The following is a 12545-nucleotide window of genomic DNA, read 5'->3' on the forward strand; positions in this document are numbered from 1 at the left end:
GCAGTGAGACAGAGGTAGGCAGTGGAGTCTCCCACCTAAGACACACAGCAGTGAGGAAAAGTGGCGGCTTGTTTTGAATTTGCCACATCGCATCTACTTTGCCATTTTGGGAAGAACCAACCTGAAGCAAAACAGGGTATAAGGAAGTTCTTCTACCAGTGCTTACATACTCCTCCCTCCTTCCATTTCAGAATTGAAAAGTCAAGACAGAACACCTAGAGTAGTGGTTCTCAACTTTGACCATAGATGGGATTATTGAGGGAGCTTATAAAAACTAGCAAAGCCCAGGTCCCACCCCATTGAGTTAATCTGGGTGTAATCTGGGTGGAGTCCAGAAGCACCAAGTCTTTTCAGAAGTTCCCCAGAATCTAAATCAGCCTCCTCATTTTCTAGATAAAGACTGAGTCTTGGAGGAAGTCTTAAAGAGGAGAGAAAGTAAAGGGCCCCATATTCAAATAGCTTCTACCTTGTGTTAGGAATGTGTAATGTGCTTCACTTGGCCCTGGTATCTAAGCCCACAACAGCCTTTTATCAGATGGCTTACACTTCCGCTTTCACTGAGGAGGAAACTGGGGTCCAGGCAGAGGATATATTGCTAAGCAGGTATTCTGAAAAGGCTACCCTGTGCCTACCACCAGCTATTCAGGTGGTAAAATATACTTGACAGGCCAGCACCAGCCTGAATCATACTGAATCAAAGAGCAAAGATTCATGGCAAGTGGCAGAGGGCAAGCTTGAAGAAAGGCCTTGAGAAAAAGATATGAGCTTACTTACAGAGATCAAATTGCCAACATCTGTTGGATCATTGAAAAAGCCAGAGAGTTTCAGAGAAGCATCTACTTCTGTTTATTTATTGACAATGCCAAAGACTTTGACTGTGTGGATCACAACAAACTGTGGAAAATTCTGAAAGAGATGGGAATACCAGGCCATCTGACCTGCGTCCTGAGAAATCTGTATGCAGGTCAAGAAGCAACAGTTAGAACTGGACATAGAACAACAGACTGGTTCCAAATAGGAAAAGGAGTACATCAAGGTTGTATATTGTCACCGTGGTTATTTAACTTATATGCAAAGTACATCATAAGAAATGCTGGCTGGATGAAGCACATGCTGGAATCAAGATTGCCGGGAGAAATATCAATAACCTCAGATATGCAGATGACACCACCTTTTATGACAGTAAGCGAAGAACTAAAGAGCCTCTTGATGAAAGTGAAAGAGGAGAGTGAAAAAGGTAGCTTAAAACTCAACATTCAGAAAACTAAGATCATGGCATCCATTCCCATTACTTCATGGCAAATAGATGGGGAAACAGTGGAAACAGTGACAGACGTTATTTTTTTGGACTTCAAAACCACTGCAGATGGTGACTGCAGCCATGAAATTAAAAGACGCTTGCTCCTTGTAGGAAAAGCAATGACCAACCTAGACAGCTTATTAAAAAGCATAGACATTACTTTGCCAACAAGTGTCCATTTAGTCAAAGCTATGGTTTTTTCCAGTAATCACGTATGCATGTGAGAGTTGGACTAAAAAGAAAGCTGAGCGCCAAAGAATTGATGGTTTTGAACTGTGATGTTGGAGAAGACTCTTGAGAGTCCCTTGGACAATAAGGATATCCAACCAGTCCATTCTAAAGGAAATCAGTCCTGAATATTCATTGGAAGGACTGATGCTGGAACTCCAATACTTTGGTCACCTGATGTGAAGAACTGACTCATTTGAAAAGACCCTGATACTGGGAAAGATTGAAGGTGGGTGAGAAGGAGACGACAGAGGGTGAGATGGTTGCATGTCATCACCGATGCAATGGACATGAGTTTGAGTAAGCTCCGGGAGTTGGTGATGGACAGGGAAGCCTGGTGTGCTGCAGTCCATGGGGTCACCAAGAGTCGGACACGACTGAGTGACTGAACTGAACTGGTGGGCTCATGTGACTGTATTTGTATTGTGAATACTGTTCCCCCTCCAAAAATGGCTCTACATATAAAGGTGTTTTTTCTGGCTACTTGTTGGATACCCACATAGAACATGAATCTTTTCCCACAATTCCTAAGGCAACCCACTTTGTTTTTCTTACCTTCCACCAGTATTGTCACATCTATGACAGTAGTAGAGCATTTTAAACAAAAGCATTTGTTCACGTGCATACACACACTTTGTACTACAACTCAAACTGACATTATTATTTTCTTTCATGAGATCAATCACTTCGTACAGGTATATCTTTTTTATACTGCCTGCCTGGATAGTGTTTATAGTAGATTAAGAAGAAAAAAAAAAGACAATATTGGTATATAGTCCTGAAGAAAGAAGTCCCCCAGGTGTTTCCAGAGTGTCTGGCATTTCAGTGGAATATTCTGAAGTCTTAATAATTTCTAAATATCTTTAGAGTTTGTGAATATTTTATTTCTCCCAAGATATTTTGAACACCTGAAGGCCAAGTGCAGGTGGGTCCAGCTTAGAACAGACCTGATATGCAGAAGTTCACACTTGGGAAAATGCTGGTTGGCAGGTGGGTGTTGGGAGGAGAGGGGCTTCCTCATATGTAGAAATTTTTTTTCTACATTTGTCAAAGGAGTCAATGTAAGTTATCCCCACAAAATATTAAAACATGATTTAGCCTTAAAATCTGATTTTGATCAAATCTGATATGATCAAAAAATCAAATTTCAGAATAGAGGTATAAAAAAAATGAGGCCAATCAGTGATGATTAACTTTGAATATCATTCTCTTTTCTTTCAACAATAATTTTCATCTGAAAGAAAAACAAAAACAAACCAAAATGCTTAGCAGCAAGAATGTAGAGTTAGATGATTTCTATGATCCCTTGAGACTCAAAACATTTAATTACACTGGCTTCTTCCGCTGACTTCATGTTTCTAGTTTTCTATTTTTGTTTTTCTCTTCAATTCTTTTGGTAAAGTGGCTTCAATTTGAGCTTCTTAAAAATCATCCTGAAATTCTGATCATTTGAGGTATGAGGTCATTAATTTTTTGATCTATCTCAAATATCTGTGTTTATTAGTGGATTGAGTTACAGATTTCTCTGCCTAAATTTTAATGTGATATGTAACTTTGTTCTATACATTTTTAGGGCTAGGAATGACTCATGGAGAAAATGTACATTCAGAGACCACCTTTAGGACTTGAAAGGAGATGTTTTCTTCAAAATCTGTTTAGCAGGATAGTTCTAAACCTGAGGCAGAAGCCCCACCTCTCAGATAAGCAAACTCACTTAAGTTCTTTCCAGTGCTACTGTCGGGCTCACATGTCAACCCTCTTGTCCTTCTACCTATCAGCCCAACCTCTTTCTGACCATCTTGTACCATACAGAAGGGGTCAGTTGAGAGGTATCAAGACACCCCCATAGGAGAGGGGCCTCTCGTAGTGGAACAGCTTGCAGACCTCAAGAGGCATCTTCCAGCCACCTGTCTCCTTGTGTTCGAGGCTGCATCAAGTCTGCAGACAGCCACCACTTTCTTCTATTTCCCTGATAGTGACCGCGCCCTCCTTCTTCTTCAGGTCTGCAAATGATCTTCCTTTTGCATCACCCACTTTCCCAAAAGTGTGTTTATCAGAGCTTCTAGCAGACCCATGTTGCCAACACGTTGTCCTAAAGGATTGATTCTGTCCAATGATTCATGGGACAGAAAAACTTTCAAGTGATGTTGTTGTAGTCTTTATTACTATAAATAGTAAAACTGATGCATATTTAAAAATATGGCATGCATCTCTCACCCTTCTGTTTCCAGTAACTAGCAGGGAGAATATTTTCCATTACTTTATCATTTAGTAGTTAAACTCGCAGGTCTGCCCGGTATTAGCTGTGTGGCCCCTGTTTTTATGTGGCTCAGATTCTGTTTTAATGAAAGAAGGATACCTGTTCTGTGGGATTTTGAGGAGGATTGAATAGATAGTCCAAAAAACAGTGGTATCTGCTAAGCACTCCACCCAGCACACACACCATGTGTACTGTTGTTTTATTATTCTTATAAGTTACATATTGAAATTGAACCTGGACCACTGAAACTGACTTTAGAGCACAAATTGCAGCCTCCCAAGACAATATTACTAGAATTTGGGATTGTTGTTCAGTTGCTAAGTCGAGTCCGACTCTTTGCAACTCCGTGAACTGCAGCATGCCAGGCTTCCCTGTCCTTCACTATCTCCCTGAGTTTGCTCAACCTCATGACCATTGAGTCAGTGATGCCATCCAACCATCTCATCTTCTGTCACCCCCTTCTCCTCTTGCCCTCAATGTTTCCTAGCATCAGGGTCTTTTCCAGTGGTTCAGCTCTTTGTATCAGGCGGCCAAAGTATTGGGGCTTCAGCTTTAGCACCAGTCCTTCCAATGAATATTCAGAGTTGATTTCCTTCAGGGCAGACTGGTTGGATCTCCTTGCTGTCCAAGGGACGCTCAAGAGTTTTTTCCAGCACCACAGTTCTTTGGGATTACCAAAGACGAAAACAACCTAAAAAAACAAACAAAAAATCTAGATCTTGCCTGGTATTTTTGCTACTTTATGACATTTGCCAACCAAAATGAACAGTGGCAGACAGCCTTGACCTGTGAGAATGACCCTACAAGAGAAAGGAGGACAGGATGGATGGGATAGATAAAAGATAGATAGGAACTGTTTGACAGGGACATGGGAATACCCAGAAAGAAGCATGTTCATTGCTTACTTCCTTCAATTACTACCTGTGGCACTTTCCCATGGAGGAAGACTATCTAGAAAGTGCTCAAATGACTTTAAAGAAATGTATCAAGAGCTTTTTCAACCACCAGAGCATTGCCTCATCTGAACCAACTCCCTTGGGTCCAGTGATCCTCGGCATAGTTCTGGACATCTACTTCAGCTCCAACCCTGTAAAAGAATCATAGGCATAATGATTTATTGCCCAAAAAAAATCAGTGAGAAATTGTACCAAAGGGCATTTGAGTGAGTGCTGTTCAGAGAGGCTGTTTTAGGAACTGGGGACTTCAGGGGGATTTTATATGATGACTTTCATATCCATAAATTCAGTTGTTTCTGTATTAAAAATGAGATTAGGGCTGATTCAAGGAACATATGGGTTCTGGATTCCGTGGGCCATCAGATGGAAGTGGCATCTGCAGAAGGGAGCCCTCCTGGCTGCAGGACTCTTGTCTCCAGTAAGCAGTTCATTGTCAACATGCTGACAGGGCAAGTAGCTTGCTGATGGGAATGTGAGGTCTGTGCCCAGATGCTAGCCTTGTCTGTACTGTGAGAAAACACAGCTGGCTAAATTTGGCTTTCTTACCCTTCATCTGGTTAGGAACAGAAATGCCAAAGTGGAGAATGGGGTTTCAGATGACCATTGTGTAAAGAAAAGAAGAATCTGTGCTTCTACAAAAAAGTAGATGCTCAATGAATGTTTGTAGAACCCATTCTAGGGATACATGTCTATCAGCAGTAAAAATAGATCCCCTAAACAAAAGTGCATGTATCCAAATTCTGATACTTCTTTAGTGCTTCTGGCCTTGTGGTTATAATAAAGATGTCTTCTATTACTTATTTTTGGAGCTAATGAGTTTTGTGAGCCCTTTTTAGAACAACCGTATCTTTGGAGGTTTGCAAGCCTTTCACCGTTATTTTATGGTATAGCAAGAGCATTCGAATACCTCTGGAATTGGGACTGGAAATACACATCTTTGAATTAAATCAGTTTTGATTTACCCATTTCCAATCTATTGCATTATTGGCATCCTGTGAAAGGTGACTAAGGCATGGGGTCATAAGAGAAGTGGAGAGAGTGTTGAAAAAAAGAACTGTCTGTGAAATCTCAGCCTGCAGGCATCTGGAGAGACAGCGCGTTTCATTCTTGATAAACTCCAGCAGAAAAGAGCAATCAGCTCAACGAGAGCTGGACAAATTAAATGGCTGAGTATTATTTCAAAGGGGAGCTCGGGCAGCATCAGAAATTCCCCATCAGCTGTAATAACGCCAATTACTTTGCCAATTGCAGATTCCATCATGATGTGTTTCGTGCAATCAGGCATAGGACTCTTACAGGGGACTGATGGGTTTTGTTTACTCTGAATGTGCGTTTGTAGAGAATCTTTTGCACCTAAAAGCTTAGAGCTCTGAGCATCTTCTTGGTCCAGACTTATCCACAGCTGAGGGAGATTATCTATGTGATGGAGGCGGGAGCCGCCTGGGCAGGCTGGACCCAATGCCCCTATCACTGGCAAACGCCTGGGATTTAAATACAAAGAGCACAGCTGGGTGTGGCAGTTCTTGTGAATGTGGCGATCTCCAGAAAATCTCTTTGTAGATTACCCAACTAGTAAATAAATACATATTTCTGATTATGAGCAAAGCTTCTTGGCACATCGGCGCATTGGACAGATCACCTTAAACAGTAATAACAAACAGAAGCTCTGGGAGGAGAGACTGCGCCAAGAGTTCATTAAGCCTTAAATACTGACAAATGAGGGTGCAGGGCTTTTATTGTCTCCCTTTGAGAATCATTTGGTTGGATGTCAAACAGATCAATTCAAATTTGGGAAGAGATGGTAAGAGAGGAAGATATCCCTCCTCCTCCCAACATTTTTAGCAGGGGAAATAAAACTTGGAGAGTCTACAGGAACATTCATTTTCTGTTTACATTTGGCTCCGTATAAATTAATGGGTGTGTGGCTCCAGCTACTTTGAGAAGTGAGCTGTGATTCTCCATTTACACTCCCAATTGAGGAAGGCGCTAATCATGGGCATTTACTGAGTGCTTCGGCCTGACTGACAGCTGGAGTGGAAGCTGTATCTGTGGCTGCTGGGGGTGCAGGCGAAGAGCTCAAGGCTGATTTGATTCCACTTGTGCTGAGCTGTCATCTGAGGCCAGAGCCTGGAGGAGAATGGGAAGCCGATTCTTTCCCCTCTGCTTTGTGACAAGCTACCAATATGTCACTGTATTGTTTTAACCTGCCTCTTCCTTCTTCATGCTGATGATACAGGCCCCTTTGCCTAGGGAAGGAAGGAGTCTCCTTTTCAAAGGCAGCTGCCACTGCTTCCAAGAAAGTGGCTCATCTACTCCCCACGTCCTCCTCCTCCCAGCCTAGCTGCTGCCCAGGGCCCCCTGGCCCACAAGACGAGCATCGGGCAGGTTCTGCTGTTGATGGGAAGCAGCAGCAGATCAGGTGGGGGACAGAGGACAGGTCCATAGGATATCACTTAGTCTGGCAGGGCTCATGCCTTACAGATCATTCATTCCAGAAGTGTGTGTCTGTGCATACACACACGTAAGCGTGTTCATGTGTTTGTTTCCCCTAAAAGAGGTACTTTAGCTAGTGTATTTGGTTTGACACCAGCTTTTCGGCAGGTGGCAGCTGTTCAGATAACGTTCCTGGCTCTCAGATAAGGGACAGAACTTGTCTCCTGCAAATCCCTGGGGACAGAAACAACCCTTAGAAATCATGAGATAGCGTATGAAGCAGTAAGTGGAGATGAGGCCATCAAATCATGCCATGTGTATTCAGCATCAGCAGCTCCACAACCAATGGCAAGGGAGCTGCCAATCCTGCCTCCTTAGCATCATGACTTGGAAAGTATTCAGGGATCTCCTTGTTTGTGGGGCGAGTCATCTGTTCACTTGTGGACTCAGAGAGCAACCCTGGCTTGGCGATACAGCTCCACCATGAGCAGGGTGTATCAAGATGCATTCATCAAAGTCAGTCTCAGGGGGGTGTGATCCTGTGTCTGACAGGGCCAGCCTCAGATGTGCTAACGTAGCTCAGCTGTGAAAATTAACTATCCTCTTGCAGCAAATACTCTTTTCCCATCTTTCTCTATAATATCCTTTTTTTTTTTTTAAATGCCATAAACAATCCAGTGTTAAGAAACTAGACCCTTGCACCAATCTCAGTGATTCCACTTTCCTTAAATATATGTCAGTCTAGATTCACTAGTCAGGATGTCTGCCGACGTAGTAACACATCTCTCCTAGGTGCTGGAGCACCCACCCAAAGGCCAGAGAAAACTTTTTAAAAGGCATTTCATTCCTTTCACTTATGGGATGAATAGGGTCATGCTCTAAGCCGATATACTGGATATGAAACGATAAAATCAGCTTGTATTTGTGCAGCTGTTTTATATACCTTCTTATACCTAAGAGCACCAAAAATGCATGAAGTAGGTAAATCCATTTTACAGAAGAAAAAGTAGAGACAGAGGCAGATTAAATGGTTTGCTCAAAGTGATAAAAGGAATCCACCAAGACTCTAAAACCCCATCCCGTCTTGATTCTTTGCTATCTTGTCCACAGATGTAAAACAATAAGGTAACTGGTGTTGTGTACTGATGGCATTTTTATATATTTCTGTTTTACCTATAGAAGATATTTAGAATTTCAGCTAAATGTTCCCCAAAGGAAAACTGAACCTATGGGAGTTAGTTGACAGAGGCATGTTTCCGGTATATTTAGAAAGACTTTCCCAGCGCTGGAAGGCACTTAGCCCTATGTGCCTAGTGAGCACCCCATCTCTGGACACTTACAAGTAGAAGGAAAGGCTGTACACCAGAAGGGTTTTGGCAGGTACAGTACAGGTACAAGACCTGAGCCTGAATCTCAGCTTCCACATTTGCTAGCGTTGTGACCTTGCTCAGGTTAGATAACCTCTCTGCATCTTGTTTTGTTTCATACATGCAGTGTGAATGTGTGAAAGTCACTCAGTCATGTCCAACTCTTTGCAACCCCATGGATTATACAGTCCATGGAATTCTCCAGGCCAGAATACTGGAGTGGTGGGTAGCCTTTCCCTTCTCCAGGGGATCTTCCCAACCCAGGGATCAAAAACCAGGTCTCCTGCATTGCAGGCAGATTTCTTTACCAGCTGAGCCACAAGGGAAGCCCAAGAAAACAGGAGTGGGTAGCCTATCCCTTCTCTAGCAGATCCTCCTGACCCAGGAATTGAACTGGGGTCTCCTGCATTGGAGGTGGATTCTTTACCAACTGAGCTGTCAGGGGAGCCCTCATGCAGACAATGAGGGAGCAACACTCCGCTCACCTGGTGTAGGACTGATTAAGTATATACATAAGGAACCAAGCACTTTTTCAAGAAATGTTTGGCATTTCTTTAAGCCATTGCATCCCATGTGTCTCCCCTTTGCCTGCAGCCCTGTCCAAGCAAACACTCTCTGTTCCAGGTGAGGAAAAGGCCCAGCAGGTCCTTCCAGTGGCAGCACTGGGGCCAGGGGCAGTGGTCCTTACTCGCAGGTCTGGGCGCAGCATCTTATTAAACTCATTTTAGATTTAGAAACCAGAAGAAGGTCATTGGAAAAATGGAATTGGAATCCTCAGCAACTCTGAGTAATTCACCAGTATGTTGTTTGGGAAATTGTTTTTATGTTTGCCAAAAAATGATACATGGAAAATGTGTCACTGAAGACACTCTCGTTCAAATAAAACTTCTTCCAGTCCATTATGCTAGAGCCTGCTGGCAACTTGAAGAGGCCTTTCCAAAAATAAATGCCCTGGGTAATCCGAGTCTCTCAGTATGTCATGAGCTCAGTGCCTAGGTGTGTGTCTCAGCTTCTTTATGGCCTCAGATGACAGCTGAGCTCAAGTGGAATCAAGTCAGCCTTAGCTCTTCATCTGTACCCCCAGCTGTCCCAGATAGAGCTTCCACTCCAGCTGTCAGTCAGGCCATGTGTCTCAGTTTCTTTATGTCCCAAATGGAGGGCTGTGCTTGAATGATGCCTAAAAAGTCTTCCAGCTCCAGTATTTTATCCTTTTCCATCCCATCTCATTCCTGTAGACATCAGACTTCTAGAGGCTGTAAAGAATATAAATGAAGGTTTTTAAAGAATAGGCATAGCTCCTCCAGAGCTCACTGCTTAGGCTACAGACTACTTAAATCTTTATTTACTCCATCCAAGATGTTCCTCAACCTACTTGGATCAAAGCCTTCCCATTTCATTTTTTGACACTTGCATATTTTTCCAAGTTGGATACTGTACTTTCATATTCATATGTAGAAGTAGTTTTAATTTAAAATAAAAAGAGTGCTTGGAGTCTGTAGCCCTCGGGTCTACCCAGATGCCTTCTACAGGAAGCACCCTGTCACCTTTGAAGTGTATCCAATTCCTTGTAAAAACTTCAGGACCCATCAGAAATATGGAGAAAGCCTCATTTTGGGGTTTCACTAGCTTCTCCTTTTGAAAGATTACTGGACTATACATTTTATTATTTTTTTTATTAATTAAAAGGAAGCTGACTGTTCTATTTGATGCCACACATAAATGACAGCTTTCTAAAGTCCCCCAAAATCTTCCCATTGAGCTCCTTCAAAGTAACCTTTTAATTCCAGTTGAAGGATCTTCTCATGCTGAACACTGGCAGAGGCTCTGGCTTGCAGTGAACCATCAGGAATACTTGCTGGATGAATGAATGAATTGGTGATTGAATGAGTGGTATTTCCATCTGGTATTTGGGAAGAACTTGGAGTTTTGGGTTATATAGAATTGGATCTGAATTTTGATCATCCTTTTAGTAGGTTCATGATCTTGAGAAAATTACTAAACTTTGATTTTTCATTCGTCAAATGAGGACATGAACTCCCTTTGAGTGTTACTAGAAGGATTAAGAATGATGCATGTAGGTGCCTGATACATGGGAGGTGCCCATTAAAAGAAGGCTTTTTTTTTTTTTTTAACTATCCTGCCTCATGCACTGCTGGCACCCATTGGGCGTTTAGGAAATATTTGATGACTGAAGGGAGCCTAGCACCATTCATCTAAAGCCACGAGTCATCCCCACACGGAAATTACACCTCCTTCATCTACTGAGCTGCTGTTCTCAGCTGGGGAAGTCCCCAGTCTCCTGGTTGCCACATTCGCCTAGTCAACCAAGCGCATGTGGCTTTTTCTAGCTATTCTGAGAATGAGCAAAATTACCTGGAGATTCCGTTCTTGTCAGGACTAGAGACTCCTGCTCTTAGGGCAGAAAAAGCAGTTCTGATAATGAGATGACAGAGAAGAGGTCTTTCCCTGATCTCAAGTAGGGTTCAAGCGGTAGAGAAGCAGGCCAGAATGTGCCAAGGCCAAGGTCTGTAGCAGGTCTTCAGGATGGGACAGGAATGACAACTGGCCAGGATCAGTTATTCTAAGGTGAGCATTCAGACTGGGTCAGATTCCTGGGCCATTGACAACAGAAGAAGCTGCAGGCAGAAAATACAGTGAGCCATGGCCAACTATATCCAGGATGCCCAGGGCCTATCTAAGCAGGGGCGGGACAGGAGGATATCCAAGCCTTAGCAGACGTGGTCAAAGATTACATGAAAGAGTGGTGGCAGGACATCTGATCCCAGATAATGGGCAGTCAGGCCCCCAAATGCCAGGGCTCAGTTGGAGGAACGTGGGATACTGAGGTGTAAGACAGTAGAGCCAAATGAGAACCCATTTGGACCAACAAACAAATCATTTTCTGGGCTCAACAAAGAACTTACACATCAGAAGAGCATCCAGTCTCCATCCCTGATGAAAGGCAACCCAAACCCTGTCCTTGGAGGAATCGTTTAGAGTGCTGGTCCTGCTCTGTGCGAGGGAAGATGATCCATTTCTACACCAAGCGCCCAGGGAAGCAAGTATGTAGGCTGATCCTGCAGCCATGCACTTCAGGTGGTGAGTAGAGCTAAGGAAACTCAAACCAAGGGTTTCATTCGCTTTGAGTTTCTTTCTGCCTGTGTGACGGTGCAGTCTTAGCAGCTTATCAGATGTCACCAATAGTCCATGTTTAGAGCACACTCAGGGTGTGTGTTCAGGTCAGTGCTTGGAGAAGCCTTTTTACAAGAACTCAAGAAATAGCATTTTGAAGCTGACACTGTTCTCTCTATTCTTTGGCAAGATTTATCTTCCCTGAAACCTTATGAATTGAATTGGCTCCAAAAGGAATAGGCTTCCCATTGGTGCAAAATAAAAGTTATATAGCAGATAAAGGAGCTTTGTGCTTTTATTAAAATGGTGGCAATCAGCCTGTTCATTTCCTCAGACTTACCTTGTCTACTCAAGGCCTAATGCCCCTCTATTATGTTCATCCCTTGTGTGGACTTATATGAGCAGTGACTGTCATTGACATGGCCACCAAAGATTAATAACACTGATGCCACTGACAGCTTATCCAGGGGTTTGGAGCATAGAAACTGATGGAGAGTAAATCGGAGGTCAATGAAAAAGGTGCAACGAAAGAAGGTCTCGAAAAAGTTGACAACCTGTCCTTCCTGGGAGTCAACTGCTTTAGTTTTAAGGCCTGTTCCTTGAGGATGTAGAAATGTCCCATTGGCACCATCCATTTTCTCCCAAAGGTATAAATAACACCCCTGATCACTCACCAGCAAGTGGAAGTTTCTCTCTCCCATACTTTTTTTCTTCTGTTCCTGTTTTATTGAGATATAATTGACATACAGCATGTGTAAGTTTAAGGTATACAGCATAATGATTTGACTTACATACATCATGAAGTAATTATTTCAGTAAGTTTATTGGACATCATCATCTCATATAAATACAAAGTTAAAGAAATAGAA

The 12545-nt window shown here is 42.8% G+C and overlaps 1 protein-coding gene and 1 long non-coding RNA gene across 4 annotated transcripts in view; one reads left to right on the plus strand and one right to left on the minus strand.

Annotated features, from left to right (window-relative positions):
- Positions 1–12545, plus strand: part of SETBP1 (SET binding protein 1) — a 408011-nt gene that overhangs the window by 214218 nt on the left and 181248 nt on the right. The window lies entirely within an intron of this gene.
- Positions 4248–6119, minus strand: LOC129636333 (uncharacterized). Its single transcript, XR_008706883.1, has 3 exons — positions 5982–6119; positions 4710–4875; positions 4248–4479 (listed from the first exon to the last, which is right to left on the minus strand). It is a non-coding gene; the product is annotated as an uncharacterized LOC129636333 (long non-coding RNA).

Source organism: Bubalus kerabau, chromosome 21 (assembly GCF_029407905.1).
Source record: "Bubalus kerabau isolate K-KA32 ecotype Philippines breed swamp buffalo chromosome 21, PCC_UOA_SB_1v2, whole genome shotgun sequence".
In the NCBI taxonomy this organism is placed as follows: Eukaryota; Metazoa; Chordata; class Mammalia; order Artiodactyla; family Bovidae; genus Bubalus; species Bubalus kerabau.